This window comes from Struthio camelus, chromosome 13 (assembly GCF_040807025.1).
Source record: "Struthio camelus isolate bStrCam1 chromosome 13, bStrCam1.hap1, whole genome shotgun sequence".
NCBI lineage: Eukaryota > Metazoa > Chordata > Aves > Struthioniformes > Struthionidae > Struthio > Struthio camelus.
The window spans coordinates 23,045,964-23,063,762 of record NC_090954.1 but is presented as its reverse complement, the minus strand read 5'-3'; positions in this window follow the sequence as shown (position 1 = coordinate 23,063,762).

Genomic DNA, 17,799 nt, shown 5'->3' with positions numbered 1-17,799 from the left:
TCTAGCAGGTAGACTAGGTCATACACCCATCCTATTCAGATTTCTTTCCTTGAATGGATTTCTGTTCAATACTTGTGATGGGAGAAGGTCTTGCATCTGAAGGCTACTATAATCCTTCCCCAGTCTGCAATCTCATGGGGCAGCCTCAGCAGCTTCCCAGGAACAGGTTCCAACAGGAAACATTTTATATGAAGAATCCAGCTAGACCTGTTATAGGGAAATTAATCGCTGCTTTAGCAATACAGAAGACCAACAACCTGCAGTGCTACAAGAGGGGTCTGTGCTGCATATGGAGTCTTAGTACCAACTTGCATTACCATGTGCAGTTTACTCAGATATCAGCTAGTGCTGTGTAGCCAGTTAAATGACAGAAATGACAGCTGTAGCACATAAAGCCACACTGTGAGGACTTCTCAGCACTCACTGAAACCTGTATGAGAAGTAGGTGGGGTTACAATAATTCCTGGCAACATTGCCCGAAAAAGCTGCCTATGCAGTTGAGATACGTATTAAAGGCTGGACTTAGAAGTCATCTGCAGTGCCCAGCAATAGCTTACTCAAATGAGCTTATCAGTAATGCTGCTTATTCCTATCAGCCAGTAGCTGGCATGTGTTGTATTAACTACTTTCACCCCTTTGTGTCAGATGCTCCTTTAAAAAATATGGTTTAAAAACAGTCTTTGCTGCTCCTATCTCAGAGATATATTTGTTTTTTTTTTAACAAGCACACCTTCTCACTCATTCCATCTTTGCAGTATTTAATCATTTCCCAAGAATATGTGAGTCAAAAAGCTACCTTACTAGAAACAGTCTCTGTTGCTGAGAAATTGGGTGGTGAAATTCCCACAGGAAGTGGATCCTGTGAGTTCTGCTCCCATCTGTGCAGGGAACAGGACCTTCTGTATCCCCATGTCTTCCATGACCAACCCCACCCAGCTTTATATTTGCAGGCTGAGCCTGCCACACAGTGTGCTCTGTTTGGTGCAGCAAGGAGCTGTCACAGGAGTCTAAATGCTAAAGAGACTCACCACTGAAGACAGAGCCATTTCGGTTCGAAGCTAAGCTCTGCCTTTGCAGTGCAGTTAAGCAGAAAAGGGGAGTCCAGGTTCAGAGATGCTTGTGTCATATGCTCCAAGGGCACAGACGTTATCCGCAGGGCATGGCCAGTGCAAGCAGATAAGGAGGGGTGGCATGTACATCAAGGACTGTGCTTCACTCCTCATCGCATATCTGAGCAAGGTCCCTTGTTGTCTGCTTACATCAGCAAAATTCTGCAAATCAGATAATGACCATAAGAACAAAAGACCAGGTGTCACAAAAGTCCACCTGGGCTCAGCAGCCTGTCTCCAACAATGACTAATAAATAAAGCAGGGTGAGCATGGGGAAATGCTTCTCCATGATATTCTCTCAGTCTGCAATAGTTTGCAGTGTAGAGACTTCCTGATGCAGAAGCAAAGTCTTTGTATTTAGTAGCCTTCAATGGATTTCTTTTCCATGACCTTGTCTGCGAGTTTGTACCTCCCAGTAAAGTGAGAAATTCAATTCCTTCATTATAAGCATTTTTCTTTACCATTTCCTGATTAATCATCCCCACCGTTATGGTTATTACAGTGGTTCCTAGAGACCAAGCAATTGTAGGCCTCATTGGGTTAAGCACCAAGAAGCACACACTTCTCACTCTGGAGAGTTATGATAGAGTAACTGAGTAGAACCACCAATGTGTGATGTGGGCAAAGTCCCAGCCCCAGGAGGAGGACACAGGGAGCTATCTAGCTAGGAGCAAGGAGCAAGGCACTGGAGGAGATGGAAGAGCATGATGGAAGAGTGAGGCAAGATGAAGAAAGAAGTGAAGCTGGAGATTTAGATGGATCAAAGGGTTAAACAACATCATAAACAATATCAGTGAAAGTTTGTAACTGAATCTCTTTACCCAGTTATCATCATGTAACAGGGTCCTTTCCTGCCACCCTAATAGACCCCTGGCCTTTTAAGATTGGAAGATGCCAAAGATAGGCAGCTCTAGATCAGTAGTTTGGCTGTTTGTGCAAACAATTCATGATTTGAAAAGAGGAGGCAAAACTCCTGGAACATGCATCTTCAGCTGTTAGTGCCTCTTTCCATGGCTGCACTCTTACGCAGACATGAATCCTTCCCACTGCAGGAGGTGTCAGCACTTCCACTAGCAGCTGATTACCCATATGCCACATAACAGTGAGAGAATATTATAATGATGGTGCCTTGGATGCAGAGAGAACTGACCTAAGTGAGATTTAACATATCTGAAATGCAGGAATGGGGGAACCCACTGTCATTCCTAAGGAATACATGAAAATCAGTTGAAGCCTCTCAGTGTAGGAGAGGAACTGTTGGCTTAGGAATGTGAATGTATCTGATACACTAAGCCCTGAGTCTCAGTTCTGTCTCAGGTTCCCAGAGCCATAGATACCTGTGCAGAGAACTCTGTCCTTGACTTCCCATCCAAATGGCTTATGTCCCAGTTATATGCCACCGAACATGCACTTTGTAAGGTCATAAAGGGTGGGTGTATACGGTCCTTGCCAGAAAACAAGCGCACACTTTGTCCACTCCAGAAGGCACATGACCAGGCGTGGGGCCCTTGCTGCCACAGTCTGAACTGCACCTGGAGAGACACTGAAAGGGGTAGGATGTCAGGAAGTCTGAAAAGAAAGACTATGATGTCCTTTATCACTGGAGGAGCAATGATGGAGAGGAGAATGTTGTGCTAGAGCAGTATTATTCCTATTCTTTTACTAATTCTTCACTGATTCATTGGAAAATGAAGTTCTCTAAAGAAATACCCACGTTAGGAGGTCTTCCCACTCCCATTCAGCAGATCCGTGACTTAGGAGAAGTCACATCTTCTTGATTAACTTCCTCATAGCAGCTGTTGCAGCTTTCCGAGCCCAGGTACAGTCCTTGAGGAGGAGATGGGACCTCTTACCCTCATAGATGGGTGTGGAATCCTAGGAGGCTTCAGATAGGAGAGCTAATGCTGACTGTCAGATCTCTGACTTTGTGTGCAGGGTTAGGAAGGGTGTTTTCCCCTCTAAGCCAAAGCAAACTGGATGTAACTGTATGAAACAGAAGAGTCAGCAGAGGTACAGAGCAAAGAGAACAGGAAGCAGCTCCCAAAAAACTCACGTGCATAACCCAGTCTTGTTGGAAGCACTGCCTGGAGCATGCAGCCTGCAGCACTGCAATGGACCTCCAGCAGCAGAGCAATCAATCTTCTCCTCTTGTAGGTTTTGGCACCGGTCAATATTTCTAAGCCATTTCTTCAATATTTGCAGGCTCAGTAACCACCACCATAACTGGTGTTTCTATGACTGAGAGGGGTTTTCAATACTGTGCTGCATACATCTCACCCCTTCTGTTGAAGTGGATGATAAAATGTCCCCTTAAACCATGCTAATCAAGTTAAGCACATGTCAGTACGTTTGGAAATCATGCCCAATAGGCAAATCACCAAAAAACTGGGCCTCACAAAGACCCCACTAACACAGGAGTGAAGGGGTAAAGTTACTCCACGCTCCTTTCATGCCCACCTTACTCAGTGCCTCTAGTTTAGGCTGAAGCTACGCAGTCATAGGGCTACGCAGATGGGGTCAGGAGTCGGTAGCATACAATATTTTGAGTATCTGGCATCACCTGGAACAGACCTGGAGACTGACTGGATGGTGCTCAAAAGAAGCGATCAGGAAGGGGCAGTGTGGGATTACACCAGTTCTTGCCCTGCATACATAACCTTTGGAAGACAGCAAGTGTGGGCAGCCCACAGAAAACATCACAGAAACCTCCAGCAAAGATCAGTCCCCTCATCAGCTACAGTAGAATACCTCAAACATTTTAAATGGCTTATTTTGTTTAAACTCTCCTTGCAAATCACTTCTAATCAGCAGCTAATTTTTTGCTGAGCCTGTGCATGTGGGTTGCTCAGGAGAGCTGGAGCTGCCTACAGAAATATGCAGTCACCTGACCAGGGCCTCGTCGTCTTTGCAGGATGTTTTGTAAACAGTCATTATAAATAATAAATCAACAGCGTGCTAAGGAAATGAGTTCTCTTTAGGATGTTTTAGAGGAAGCCTCCAATTTAATATAAAAGAAATGCTAATCCAGTATGGCAAATTACAAAGAGGGCTAAACTATCTTCAAATAATGATGAAATAGTCAGTTCCTGCCTTAGTAGCAGAGAAACTGAAGGGGACACATTCAGGGTCACAGAGGAGAGTTCAGCTCCCCAACCCTGTTGAGTCTGAAGCAAAGCTGGGCACAGTGGTGTCCTGAAAACCTACTAAAATGCTGATCCAATGACCATAAGAATCAAAGACCTGCAATGAGTTTGGTATGCATTGTCTCCATCTTTCAGTGAAAGTCAAGAAAGTCTTTCTAAATCAGTGCTGTTATGAATTGGCTGTGGCCAAATGCTGTTTAAATACACAGCAAGAAAGTCCTTGCTCCAGTGTCCTTTAGGGGAGGAAGGACCTGAGAGAGCAAGGAATTAAAAGAGATCAAAGACATTTGAGAAGAGATTGGGGAATGAGCAAGATGAGTCATATGACTTTTTAATAAAGTTTTGGGTTTGTTTGACAGTTAAATCAAATCAAGCTAAGCATATGCATAAGAAAGCACAGTTCTGAGAGCCTCATGCTCCCTCTGTTTCTGAGAGTAAATCCTGAGAATCAGATACTAGTCTGTGGAACTACTGCAAAAACTCAGATACACAAATATCTTCCCACACGGACAAGCAAGTCACCAGAAGTAGGGAAAATAAAAGTAATAAATGAACATGGAAATCTGGTTGTAATGAAAGCTACTGAGAGATAACTGCACGAGAAGCCCTGTATTTTTTTCTTAGTAGAGTTAGGCAGCATATAGATTTGAGAGGACTGAGAAGGATTCTTCCATAATGTTCCCACTGGTCCCTATGTGGAAAGTCATATGAAATAGCAGCTTTTCTTTAAAGGCCATTCATGGATTGCTGAAGATTTGAGCCAATACAGCTCCCCCAGTGCTTCCTTACAAGTATAGACAGGGTCAACCAGCAGAAGTGCAAACATGCAGAGTGTAAATGCCCTTTGTTAATGATCCTCTATCACAGAGTTTTTCAAGCTACCAGAATGACTTAGGAGATCAGATCTCATTATAAGCTATTGGATGTTCTGGTTCAAACAGTTGTAGACTCTGGAATTCTCCTGGTGCCATGTGTACATGGGAATGCCTAGGATTTGCAAGCAAACACTGTGGGACCTCCAGGGCCGAAGTTCTTCCAGCTGCCTTTGGGATATATAAGCAGGAGAGGAGCAGCAAACTCCCCTCACCAGATATGGAAGTTTCTACTGGATCTGTTTCCTAGCCAATAGATCTACTCAGACAACCTGTTCCAAGCAGCATGCAGCATAACTGGAACTGTGAAGATGACTTACTTGAGCTGTGTAACTGCAAAAAGGAGAAGTTTGAGAGACATGCAGATAGGTAGGAGAGTAAGGAGTAGGCTAGCTGTAGCCTATCAGGGAATAAGGAAGGTCTGCACAAGATATCTCTGGGCATACAGAATGAGAAATGCTCAGCTATAACAGGTAGACTTAGAGCTTGAAATCATCCAACGGCTTTGACAGCAACCAGAGCTTTAGTGCATGGATAAAGTCAATAATCAGTTTAAAAGTGCATGATATACACGTGACAGAGGATGATAGCCTGTAGGAAAATGCAAGATGCAACAGATGAGGACCAAATTCAACGCATAGAAAGGTGACATTCAGTTGGATCCAGGGCTGCTGTGCCCAAAGTGTCCTGTTGGGTCACAGTGCCCAGTTAAACGTGGTAACGATCAGACTACCCTGAATAGGGCAAGCCAGCAGCAGATCCAGAGTGGCTGGACAATGCTGGAACACTGGTGGTGGATCAGGACTTCCAAACAGCTAGCATCCTTGAATTTCTGATATTGGCAGGTCTGAAAAAAAGCAGCCAGCACTCAGTGCCTGAATATTTTCTCTATGCATGTGCATGCATGTTCCTATGCATGTCTCTTCTCAACAAGTCGTCCCACAATGACTCGCAGCCACGCTGATATACAATGCTATACATGCACTGGCATTGTACACCAGGGATTGTAGCCATTGGGTTTGAGATTCCAGCCTTCCTATGTACTGCATAAAACACAAAATACAGCCAATCCCTGGCCCAACAGAGCATGCAGCCTTCTGCAAAGATACCAAAAATGTGCTCCATCTTCATGCAAGTATTTAAGAGATAGAGTGACTCTTGTCTATTTAATAAGGAACTGCCTAAATATGCATGCATTCAGTAGAGCAAAACAGCTATCTGTCTGCCTGGGAGTTTGAAATCACTCCAGGTTACACTTTATTCCTTTATTTAAAATTTTAAAAAGCAAGTCTTACTTTTTAAATAGCAAAGTCTTGCTGCAGAAAAAACAAAGGCCATATGCTAACATTGGTCTATGCTGGAAGTTCTTGACAAGGTAGAGCTGGGCCTGACTACGGAAACACCATCCTGTCCTGAAGGGTAAACCCCAGCAATGTCTTTCCTGTGCTGACAAACACTGCCTCTGATGAGAGCCTCCACTTGACTCCATTTATGACCTCTGCTGACATGAGATGAGACAGGTACAGCAATAAACCAGTTGTGGAACTAGTTAACATCTGCCATCCCCAACTTGCAGAAGAGGACAAAAGACTGAGAGGCTGATGCTGCCTTGCAGAGATGCTTAGTGTCTGTGGTTTACTGCACTCAGTGGGAACAAGGAGGGCTCCCATTCCTTGGAAAATCAGACCAGACTTGGGACTTCATCACATTCTCTTACCAACCCACTATGTGAGTTTGGAGCAATTCATGACCATTTCCCCCTCCCTGGTGTCTTTTGGATTATGAGCTATACAAGATGGAGACAGAATCATGCAATGCTTAAAAACTATTGTTTTACCACAGTAACAATGGAGAGCTGTCAGTTTTGGGGAACTGTGAAGAGTTCTCAGTGCATGCATTCAACTCCAACTCAGATAGCAGCAAAGACCACATGCAAACCTTAGGTCAGATTTGTGGTCCTCCTTTTTATGCTATTTGTTTCCCAGTGATACCAAGGACTTTGGTAGGCATCTCAGAACCCATACAACATCTGTTACCTTGATAATAAGCTGTCCTTCAGTGATGCAACATAACTCGTCTCCTAGGAGGCAGCTCCATCTTTCCTCTGACATCTCAGCCATGCTCTAGCCTGCCTCTGCAGGAGGATTGATGTACCTTGTAGCAGGCCCTGAAGATTCATCGTTTGAAATTCAGGGAGAACAAAAAAGGACATACTGATAAAGTGGCTGACACCTTGCCAAAATCACATTGCTATAGCCCTATCCTGTGTCAGCCAGGAACTCTCAGCCTGCATTCCACAGCTGAAGCCCTCTGGAAGACAGTCAACAATCAAAGTAGTCTGGGCTAGTGGAGCAAGTCCAAAGGCCAGAGGTCAACAGGGAGACATTGCAGCACAGTGCTTCCCACGGGGAGCCAGCGCCATCTGGCAGACACGGGAAGGTCCATTTCCTACAGAGGTTTCTTCTGTCAGCTGAACCTGGGCCCAAAGCTCCCACAAGCAGGTGTGATGAAAGCCCGCCTGAGCTACACAGTGCAACAGCAAAATCCAAGTAGTCCACGCATGAAAAGAACTGACCCAAGCTTTCCCAGCTTCCAAAGCCTTGCCTTTGCTGACCACAGCCAGAGGTCAGGGAAGTCCTGGAGGCAGCCACAACACTGCAGTTATGCAGTCATGGTTAGAAAGTGGTTGATCTGTGGTTAGAACTAGAGAGCTCCTGTTCCTCTCCTGTCCTGTGCTAGACACAACCACTGCCTTCCCTGCCTGGTCACAAACTTAACAGGAGGCTACTCTACCATGAACTAGCAGCTCCCATGCACCCACCTGCACAGTGTGCACTCTGAAGAGGTACCTCAAAGCTGATCCAGTCCCTGGGGTTTCCTTGGCTGGCTAACAGTGATGCACAAATCATTGAAAATTACTTTTTGGTGCTCAAACCCATGATCTTGAGGCCTGGGAAGAGTAATGGTGACCCATCTAAAACACTGTATTGGAGCCACCGCTTGTGGCTGTGAATGAATGCAGAGCCCTGTGCTGTCAACAGAACTAAAAGCCCAAATATAACATTGCCTCTCAGGTTTAATACAGGCTCTGCCTTCCTTCCCTTCTTCCAGAAAGCACAGGGTAGGCCACGTTCCAGCCCTTGACTGTCTCCAGCTTAAGCAGCTCACGTTATGCAACATAGATATTTGCTGTAAAAGTAATGCATAGCTGCACCAGACAGGCTTCTGTGCTGCCCCACTGCCTGTGTGTTTACAGCACCTCTCCCAGGAGTGCTTTAATAGGTGCTCACAGCATCCAACTATCTGTATGTTCAAAGCAAGGGAAGTTATAATGTTAGCACTGTCACGACCTTCAGAGAAAGGGCCTAATTATTCCCGAGCAGGCATGCTAGTGCTGGGCAGCTGCTAATGAACATTGATAGGGAATGAAACGCATCCAGATGCAAATTGCAGAACTGGCTCAGAAGGTTTATGATGAAGATGATCCCATGATGACTGCAATTTCATGTTTTTGCTTCATCTGAATCTTCACGAATTTGTGTGTCTCAGATGTCCCCTTTTTTTCCCCTTTCTCCACCTCCTCCCAAGCTGTTTATAAATTAAATGAGTGGGGCCGTTGCAAGCAGCAAAACTGTACCCTAAAGACCTTAGCTCTAGCCTGCAGGGACCAGGTGTCGGTCTTCAGGGAAGTCAGCAGCGCGGGGACTGACTCACCATCGACAGCATCGGCAGCCACAGAACTGCCTTTTGTTTCAGGCCATGTGGAAAGCATGCTGCAGTGTCTCTGCAGAGTGGGGCCAAGCTAGCAGCAAGCTGGCACACCATTTCAGCAGAGGACACAGCTTTCTGCAGTGCCAGGCTTTGCTGATTTGGGTTCCCAGGCAATACTGGCAGAAATGTAGCAAAGTAAGAAAGGAGGCGGGAGAACACTCTGAAAAACAGAGAGGTAGGTCAGAGCAGCTGGAACGAGCCTCCGAGCCGGTCAGGTTGCAAAAGGCACAGTTCCTGGTTCCCATGTAGTCAAATTGCTTCCCTGAAAGCAATGTGCCCTTCTCACAGACAGCCGTGCCAGGGGCTATGATTACAGTCACCCCTGGAAATAGCAAGACCCTCTCTGCACATGGTGGGTGATAATCACTTGTCTATCGTTAGCATCCTGAAGGAGCCCAGAGCACACTGGCAGGTTGTCATCAGTATGCACTCTGTGTCTTCTGTTTGGCTGCCTGTCCTATTTTACCCCGCACAAGAAAAGAAAAAAAATACAGGTGAGGTTGCAAAAAAATCAAGCACCTTGAAGCCAAGAAGTGTCAAAATTCAGGCTGTCCACTCAGCTTGACATTGGCTCACCTCTGCAAGCCAGCAGGAACCAGTCCTCCGTTTCATGAGAGGAAACCTGACCTGTTCACGGGGAAAAATGTTCAATATGTGGAAAGTTAATGTTTAGCTTCCCCAGAAGTATCTGGTGTGTATTTCAGGCCCTACTCAGTGCAATCCACTCAAAATGCTGTCCAAGTGATGGAAGTATTTGTCCCCTTCTGGCCTGGTCTGTAGGGTGTCTCGCTATGATCTCTGGTTTCCTGAAGAAAAAATACCAGGCTCAGTAAGATGTCCAGTATGGAAAGATCTCAGCCTGCACTGTGTCCCAGAACGGCAAAATGGACTCGCCACTGGTCTTGCAGTGGAGCTGCCAGCCAGCATGGGCACTATCAGCAATGCCTGGATTATACTTTTGTCTCTGCTCTCCCTGTGACTCTCCCAGAGGGTAGCAGATAGAGAGTGCTGCAGACAGCCCTCCTTCAAGCAGCTGTTCCTACGGAAGTGCTCAGTCTATGAGGTATGTACAAATCCATTAAGGGCTACAACTACTGCCAGCCTCACTTTCCTCCCATGTCAGGGGAACACACCTGAGTCCACGGGACATCAGGATTTTGTCAGTGCTCACCCCAGGGATCACAGCCTTTACCACAGGGACTTCCACCTGCCTCGTACCAGCCCTGATCTTGTATGGCTTGTTGCTCACTCACGGTTTTACCAAGGACAGTGGGGTGATGGGTGGCAAACATTTTCCCTGGAGCAGGAGCCCATACACCTTATTCCCTTGCCACTCAGAAGCATGGGCAAGAAATGAAGGCGAGAGCAGCTCTGACACTGCAGAGCAAACATCTATCTGCATGCTCAGGGCTTCTATTCAACCTTCTAGGCAACCTTCTATTCAATTCTTCTAGGTAACCCTTCAGACTGGGCCAGACTGGTGAGGAAGAGACACTGATGTAAGAGGAGTAGAGACATACGGGAAGTCTCAAGGGAAGACTGGACAAGTTCATGGGAAGGAAACTCTTTGAGGGTGATTAAATTCATAGATGCCACCTCCAGAATGTCCCCAAGACATAAATATTACAAGCTTGAGAGAATATCTCAGGGAGGTATCACTTTGCATTTGCTCCATTCTTAAATTCTTCCCTAGGCATTTGCTTTTGATCCCATTCAGACACTGGACACAAGGCTAGAAGGATCTTTGATGACCTGTTATCAACACCCTTATGTTCTTGTAGCAACACGGGTTGAGGAAGGAGAACATAGTTTTGCATCACACTTCTTATTACAGATGACTTGAGCAAGTAGATACCCACTTGGCCTAGTGAAAGTTTGCAGCTCTCATTTTGTCAAAGCTGCCTTACATGGCAAGTTCATAGCTTGCAACAAACCTAACCCAGGACTTACTCATCACAGTCAGCTCTTCCAACTGAAAACTGTGGAGCTGATTCAAAATTCAAGATCAAAAATAGGCTTGTACTTTGCAAGGCTCTAACCCAACCCAGCTATTATAACCTAATGCTATAACTTGATGTCACACTTTGCTGATCACTTTTGTCCCAACTCAGCTGAGTCTTCTGAAAATTCTGGTGGCTCAGAATCAGCCATGCATTGATTCTTTTTCCATGTTCTTTTGGAGAAAGAGTCCCTGAACCAAACCTTAGTTCCCTGATGTCTAACTCTGCCTCACCATGGTTACTCACATATCATCTTTGATCTGCCTGAGACAGAAAGCCACACAGTCATCTTGCTTACAGCTGATGAGTACAAATATGTTGCACTTCATTCCCTTTCTGAAAATCCCCACCGCTGAGGATGCAGTTCAATTATATGTAGGTTAGATTTTTCAAATATCACAAGCTTTCTGCCAGCATGTTTTCCAACTGGAGATCTCAGTACGTGTCTTATTATGGTAAGAATGGTTTTTAATCTAATCTACCGTATAGACTGCTGAGGGTGGAATTGTATCCCTGACCTGCTTCTCCCTGCCAAAGGACAGCCACATTGAATGAGTGGATCTGTCTCTTGAACAAATCTTATGCTATGCTTATCAACTCAGGGTCAAGATGGTCACCATTACAGAACAATGCTTTCTAAGAGCTAGGATAGCAAAGGTGAAGCAGAGAAATAACAAGAATCACCAAATTTGGTGTTGATTCAAAGCCATCATAGAAGGTAGATATAAAAGTTTATTCCAATTTATGAATACCCAGATTACAAATTATCTTTCTTACAGATTATGGTGGCATTGTTGGAGGACATCTTTGACAAGCACTGGTTTCTCATGGCTGATCTTTAAATTCTGGTGTTATTGTGCAAACTTACAGGAGTTCACTGCACATAGTCTGAGTTCATTTTGGGCCACCTAATGTTGCAAGGACGCAGCTCTGATCACATGGCTGAATGCATCAACCTCAGCAATGAAAGGTTTTGCAGTGCCTGGACAGACACTGATGTAAACGCCTACTTGAACTTATCAAAGGCAAACTGAGCTTCCTGCATCTCAATGAACCTGATGTTTTTACACATAAATAGGGTTATCTGGAACACTCCCTGATCAAATGTCCATAAAAACTGGCAAATCCAGGGGGCATTGATTCTTGTGAGCATTGTTTGAAACCACCCGTTCCATGAAGGCAGATCCTATCTTTTGGTCCATGCTCATTTCACCTGAAAAGCTGAAATAGTAAGCAAAATCCTGCTCTGTCTGCTCAATTTTGCCCTTTTTTCTTTATGCACAGGTCATTTTCACCAAACAATTCAAACACAGACAGGTACTTGATCGTGGAGAGCCCTGTCATCAACAGAATTAAACACAAATCAGTCCAGGACATCCCTACGGATGTCGTTGAGTAGGCAGGGGGTCATAGTGGGGATAAATGGCAGACGTGAAGGTAAGACTGGACGCTCAGAATAGCCATTAGACAAGTAAAGCACCCAGGGCTGTGCTGCATACGGACTCAGCTGCAAGAGTATAGTCTCCTAGTGAGATCTTCAGCTCATAGACATTGAAGTTGGAAGGGACCTTAGGCAGTTATCTGCTTCAACTTCCTGCTCAAAGCAGGACTAATTTAAAGGATAGATTAGGTTGCCTGGGGCCTTAACTTCCTTACAGGTTATAAGTAAACTGGACAATTGTAAAGCCAATTCAGAGACAAGGTATCTCCTTTTCAAAGATATTGACTAAGTCTTGATATTTTTCAGAGATCAAAAGTCTGAAGTTTCCAGATCTTTCTTATGGTATCAGCTGTAGGTTTATTAAACAGGACCAGTGATGGAAAATCAAGTTGAATTGTACCTGGTAGCTCTTCCACTGAATGCCAGAGTTAGGGACAATGAGCCAAGAGATACTCAATTTGATGGGAAAGGCATCTTCTTGACAAAGCAGATCTGAACAGCATGATCTTGTGATCATGGATGAAGAGTCAGAAAGTATAGTTTCCAGAATATTAGAGTCAGAGGTGAAAATGTCCTATTAACGGCCTGAATGAGACCAGGAGACTTGCTTTAGCAGGACAGAAATGTTGTCACCTTTAGAAAGCTGGATGTCCCTGAAGCTGCCAATAGCACAAGAGTTAACAACCTGGTAAGGCTGAGGTTAGATGGGACTGCATCTGTATGGCAGAATGAAGGACATTTAGTACCAAAGTAGGTGGCCCAATCATCTCTTACTGGAACTTGATGCTGGAATTATCACACATTTTCTGGCAGGGAAAAAATAGGAAAATATCCCAGTGTGAACAAAGCCTAGTCTGTCACCAGCACATTTTCTCTTCAGCAGAAAGGCACGTTCATGTTGCATCATCTGGCATTGAGTTGGCTCTAAGTGCTAGATCTGCAGCTGGCTTGACTTGGGCAAAGTAAAATTGATCATGAAGAAGAGAGTATTCTCATGGTTAGCTCATGAAAAGGTGGCATCAGCCTCCCATCTTTGTTTCTTGATATCTCTGTGTTAATATTTAATGGACCATAGTTGTTTCTTTGGGGTGATAGAGCTTGATGAAACTGCCATCATGGTAAAAATACTGCTCAGCAAGGCACCTATTTGACTAACACAGGCCCTAGAGTGTGTCCTGAATCCACTGATGTTAAAAGGACAACTGGGGGCTCTGCTCCTTGCAAGCTTCATTGGTACATCTGCCTAACGACACACACTTCATTTGGTAGAATTGCCTCTTAAAGACAGTGCTGCAGCTGTCACTTCAGCGTTATTGCATCTGGATATATCAATGCTTTTCTTATAGCTGCTGCCTATGGATCAATGAAAAGGAAACAAAAATTCTTCTACTTTTTCTGAAATTTTCTATTTTTCATGTGGAAAACATCTCTGAAGACAGTCTTATTTTTCCAAGTGAATAAATAACTGAACTCCCTTTGAAGTATTATGTAACAAAGAAGTCTTATTTCAGCAGAGAGATGGCTATATGCTCAACCTTCCATGTGACCACTGCCTCTGTCTAATATGTATTTGTATGCTGCCATTCAGAGGGACCCCCAGCAGGCTGGAGAGATGGGCCGAGAGGCACCTCATGAAATTCAACAAAGGCAAGGGCAGGGTCCTGCACCTAGGGAGGAATGAGCCCATGCAGAGAGCTGGAGAGCAGCTCTGCCGAGAAGGACCTGGGAGTCCTGGCGGACACCCAGTTGACCGCGAGCCAGCAATGTGCCCTTGTGGCAAAGGCGGCCAACAGCATGCTGGGTTGCATCAGGAAGAGCGTTGCCAGCAGGTCGAGGGAGGTGATCCTCCCCCTCTACTCAGCCCTGCTGAGGCCACATGGGCCCGAGTCCTGGGCCCGCTTCTGCTCTCTCCAGTAGAAGAGAGGTATGGAGCTACTGGAGTGAGTCCAGCAAAGGGCCACTAAGATGATTAAGGGACTGGAGCATCTCTGCTATGAGGAGAGGCTGAGAGAGCTGGGCCTGTTCAGCCCGGAGAAGAGAAGACTGAGCATGGATCTTATCAATGTGTTTAAATATCTGGAGGGAGGGTGTCAAGAGGATGGGGCCAGACTCTTTTCCGTGGTGTCCGGCGATAGGACGAGAGGCCACGGGCACAAATCAAAACACAGGAAATTCCACTTGGACACAAGAAAACAGCTCTTCACTGTGAGGGTGACAGAGCAGCGGAGCAGGTTGCCCAGAGAGGCTGTGGAGTCTCCGTCCCTGGAGATATTCAAAAGCCATCTGGACAGAGTCCTGGGCAATTTGCTGTAGGTGACCCTGCTTGAGCAGGGGGATTGGACTAGATCATCTTTAAAGGTCCCTTCCAACCTCAGCCTTTCTCTTCTGTGATTCTGTGTATCTTCCAAGAAACAAAGAAACAAAAGTCAGAGTGAATCTTTCCTGCTTGCTTGGTGATAAGTCGTAGCTCTGGAGTTGGGCTGCTGGATGGCACATAACTGGGGGTGGCCATGCAGATGCCACGCAGGCAAACTGGTCCGAGAGGAGGCAGCGGAGAAGACTGCGTGATTGTATTGTGATATGGAAGTGTTAGAGCTAATCTGGTGCCATCTGTCTTTATTTTGCTTACCCATTCAGTTGGATGCCACGTAAGTGCATTCACAGCAGACAAGCTGGGATAGCCGTGGCATGGTAGCTCTTGGATTACTGGCATGATAAGAATCCTTTTGTTCATGAGCCAGGAAGATTAGCTGCTGCCACATATGTGTCTGGTTCATAGGACAAGAAAGAGAAGATGCAACTTTCTTGCTGCTTTGGCCACTGTTTTGTGGCATCCCAGCTCCAGCTCTTTTCTCACCTCCCTCTTGCTTTATCCTTCCTCTGCTCCTTCCTTCCTGCTCTCTCCTCATCTTGAGCTTTCTCTCTCTTTTCCATCTGCTTCTCTCCTCTCTTGGCATCTTCTCTGCTTCTGCTTGAGTGCACACTATATCCCTTTTCCTCTTTCCCTGAGTTCAGGTGGGCAGCAGAAAAGTTCAGAGCAGCACTGCTCTCCTCCACTGAGGTGCTTTACCTGCAGCTCCTGCTGCGAGAAAAATTGGTTTGCATCACCTGATCCTAGGCAATTTTGTTCACAGCAGGTGCTGGGGATAAAGCGCCTCAGTGCAAGGCGGATGCGTTATTCTTAATAGTGGGGCTGCCTGAACCAGTTGGGTGGACGACTGCTCATCGGGCTGTGTTTTGAATAAGGGAGCTGGAGGAGGGAGGAGCACTGATTTGTTTGAGCCCCATGGCCATACGTCACTGAAGTGTAGTCGCATGACCCATTTACCAGTTCCCCAGTGACTTCTAGCATGTCATGACCCACAGTTTGAGAACCATTTCTCTTAGCAGACAAAAAAGCCCTCTGAGCCATTTAATTTCAAGAGTGCCACACTGGAAGGAGATGCCCTTCCTATACCCTGTGTGTTGTACCTGCAGATTTGCTGCAGTGTCACCTACACAGAGCACAAAGGAAACCCTCTCCTCTACGGTACAAGGGTAGGGACACAAACCCCTGCTCCAGGCCTGGACCACTGGACAGTACATCTTACTTCTTGCCTGCTCTGCCTTCTGCATGTAGGGCACCAGCTGCAGGCACAGTGGGGATGCTCTTGCCTCCTCCTAGACTTTGCCAGTTTGGGTCACAGCAGGGCCTACAGGCCCAAAGGAGATCAGAGCCACCTCCTGCTCCTAACCTCTTTCCAGGAAGAGTATAAAGCAGAGACATGAGGGAGAAATGGGAGAAAGGAAGAGCTACATGTACAGCTATGAGCTTCAGCTGCACGGCCCTTCACTGAGCTTTGTGAAGGCTGGAGTGCTACATGCACCACAGCCAGACTTGCTCCAGGTAGATTAACCTCAGGTCTGCATTCCCAGACAAATGCTGACAAACAAGACCCTCCCCAACAAGCTGCTGAGGCAACACAGCCTCATACCAGCCAGGATGGACTTCACAAATGGTTGGGGATCCTCACATGTTCAGTGGCTGGCAAATTCTTGTAATACCCTTAACTCCGCCCTATACAATGCAGTTATCAAGAGCTGAGCCAAAGACAGCATTCCCAAACACAGCCAACTATCACACATACAGTGACTTCTGCATAGGGCTCTGAGGTAAAGAAAGACATTTGGATATTTTGAGTCTTGCAAGGCCCTCAGTAACAGCACTGCAAACTCACCCAAGTAAAAAAATACCCTAGAAATTGATCTTAGTAGTGCCTGAAGCAGGGGTTCGGGATGGGAGTGAGGGTGTGTCTGTAGGAGCCACGCTGCTCCTTGTCCTTCCACATACTCAGTTCTTCTCTAGCATCCTTCACAGTTACCTCAGACTTTCAATCCATATTCATAAAAAAGTTTCATACTCTCTCTGACTAGGGAAGTTTTTGAGTCAGATGGATGGAAAGAAATTAATTTTCTGCTTGGGCACTGAATCGTCCTAGGAGAAGACCTTCGTCTCACCCTTTGGCTCACTGGACCATGCAGGCCTATTGAATTTCCTCCTGTGACACTGCAGGGGGGCTTTTTGGGCCATTCACAACCAAATAAAGAGTTAGTGATACATAAAAGATGAGAAATGAGAATCCCTGCTTCCTTGTGGGGGCAAAAGCCCCATTGACAAGAACACAGCCGGAATTTGACCCCCATGGTTTTCAGAAGTGGTCAGTAATTTGGGAGTCCTTCTGTTTCCAAAGCCCAGCATGTTCTTCAAGGGATGGGTGCCCAGTACCTCATGCTGGTTAGATGTTTTACAGTGCTACAGGCCAGCTACCTGCATTTACCAGTGGTCTGTGAAATATAAACTAGAAACACGTAAGTTTTGTGCCATCTCCTGGAAGGCAGTGGGGGATCTTATCTCCTTGCACACCACATCCCTGCATTGTTTTAGGAGAATTTCACAGCCAGAATTCCCCCTACTCCTGATGGTGGAGCTGAGAACCCCCCCACCAATGGATCTGGACTTCTCTCTGGCCAGGCAAGGCCATGCCACTGCAGCCTTCTGCTTCAGAGCAGCCTCCTGTTTCAAAGCAGCCTCACGTGCTGGAGCTCTAGAGACAGCAGAAACCTTCCCAGGCCTGATCTGCTTAATAGCAACACAGCTGCAGCATTTACGTGGTCATGGGTCTGATCCTGTCTAGCCTCTTGCCTCTCTACCCTCCCACAGGCTCAGTCCTTTTACAGTAAGAGGAGAGGGGGCCACAGCACAGGGACTGTGCCTTCTTCACATGTGGGGCTCCAGGGTTTCTTTCTCTCTACGACTCACTGTGCGAGTGCCAGGGCTGGATCACAGATCAGGCGTGTCTGGCATGTGCTGTCACACGATGGTGAGCAGCTAGGGTGGTGGGCCCAGTTGGCGCGGGATCCCAGAGCAGCTGTGGAGGAGCAGTCAGAGCAGCGCGGCGGGGGGAGGCCAGGGCTGCCAGTTG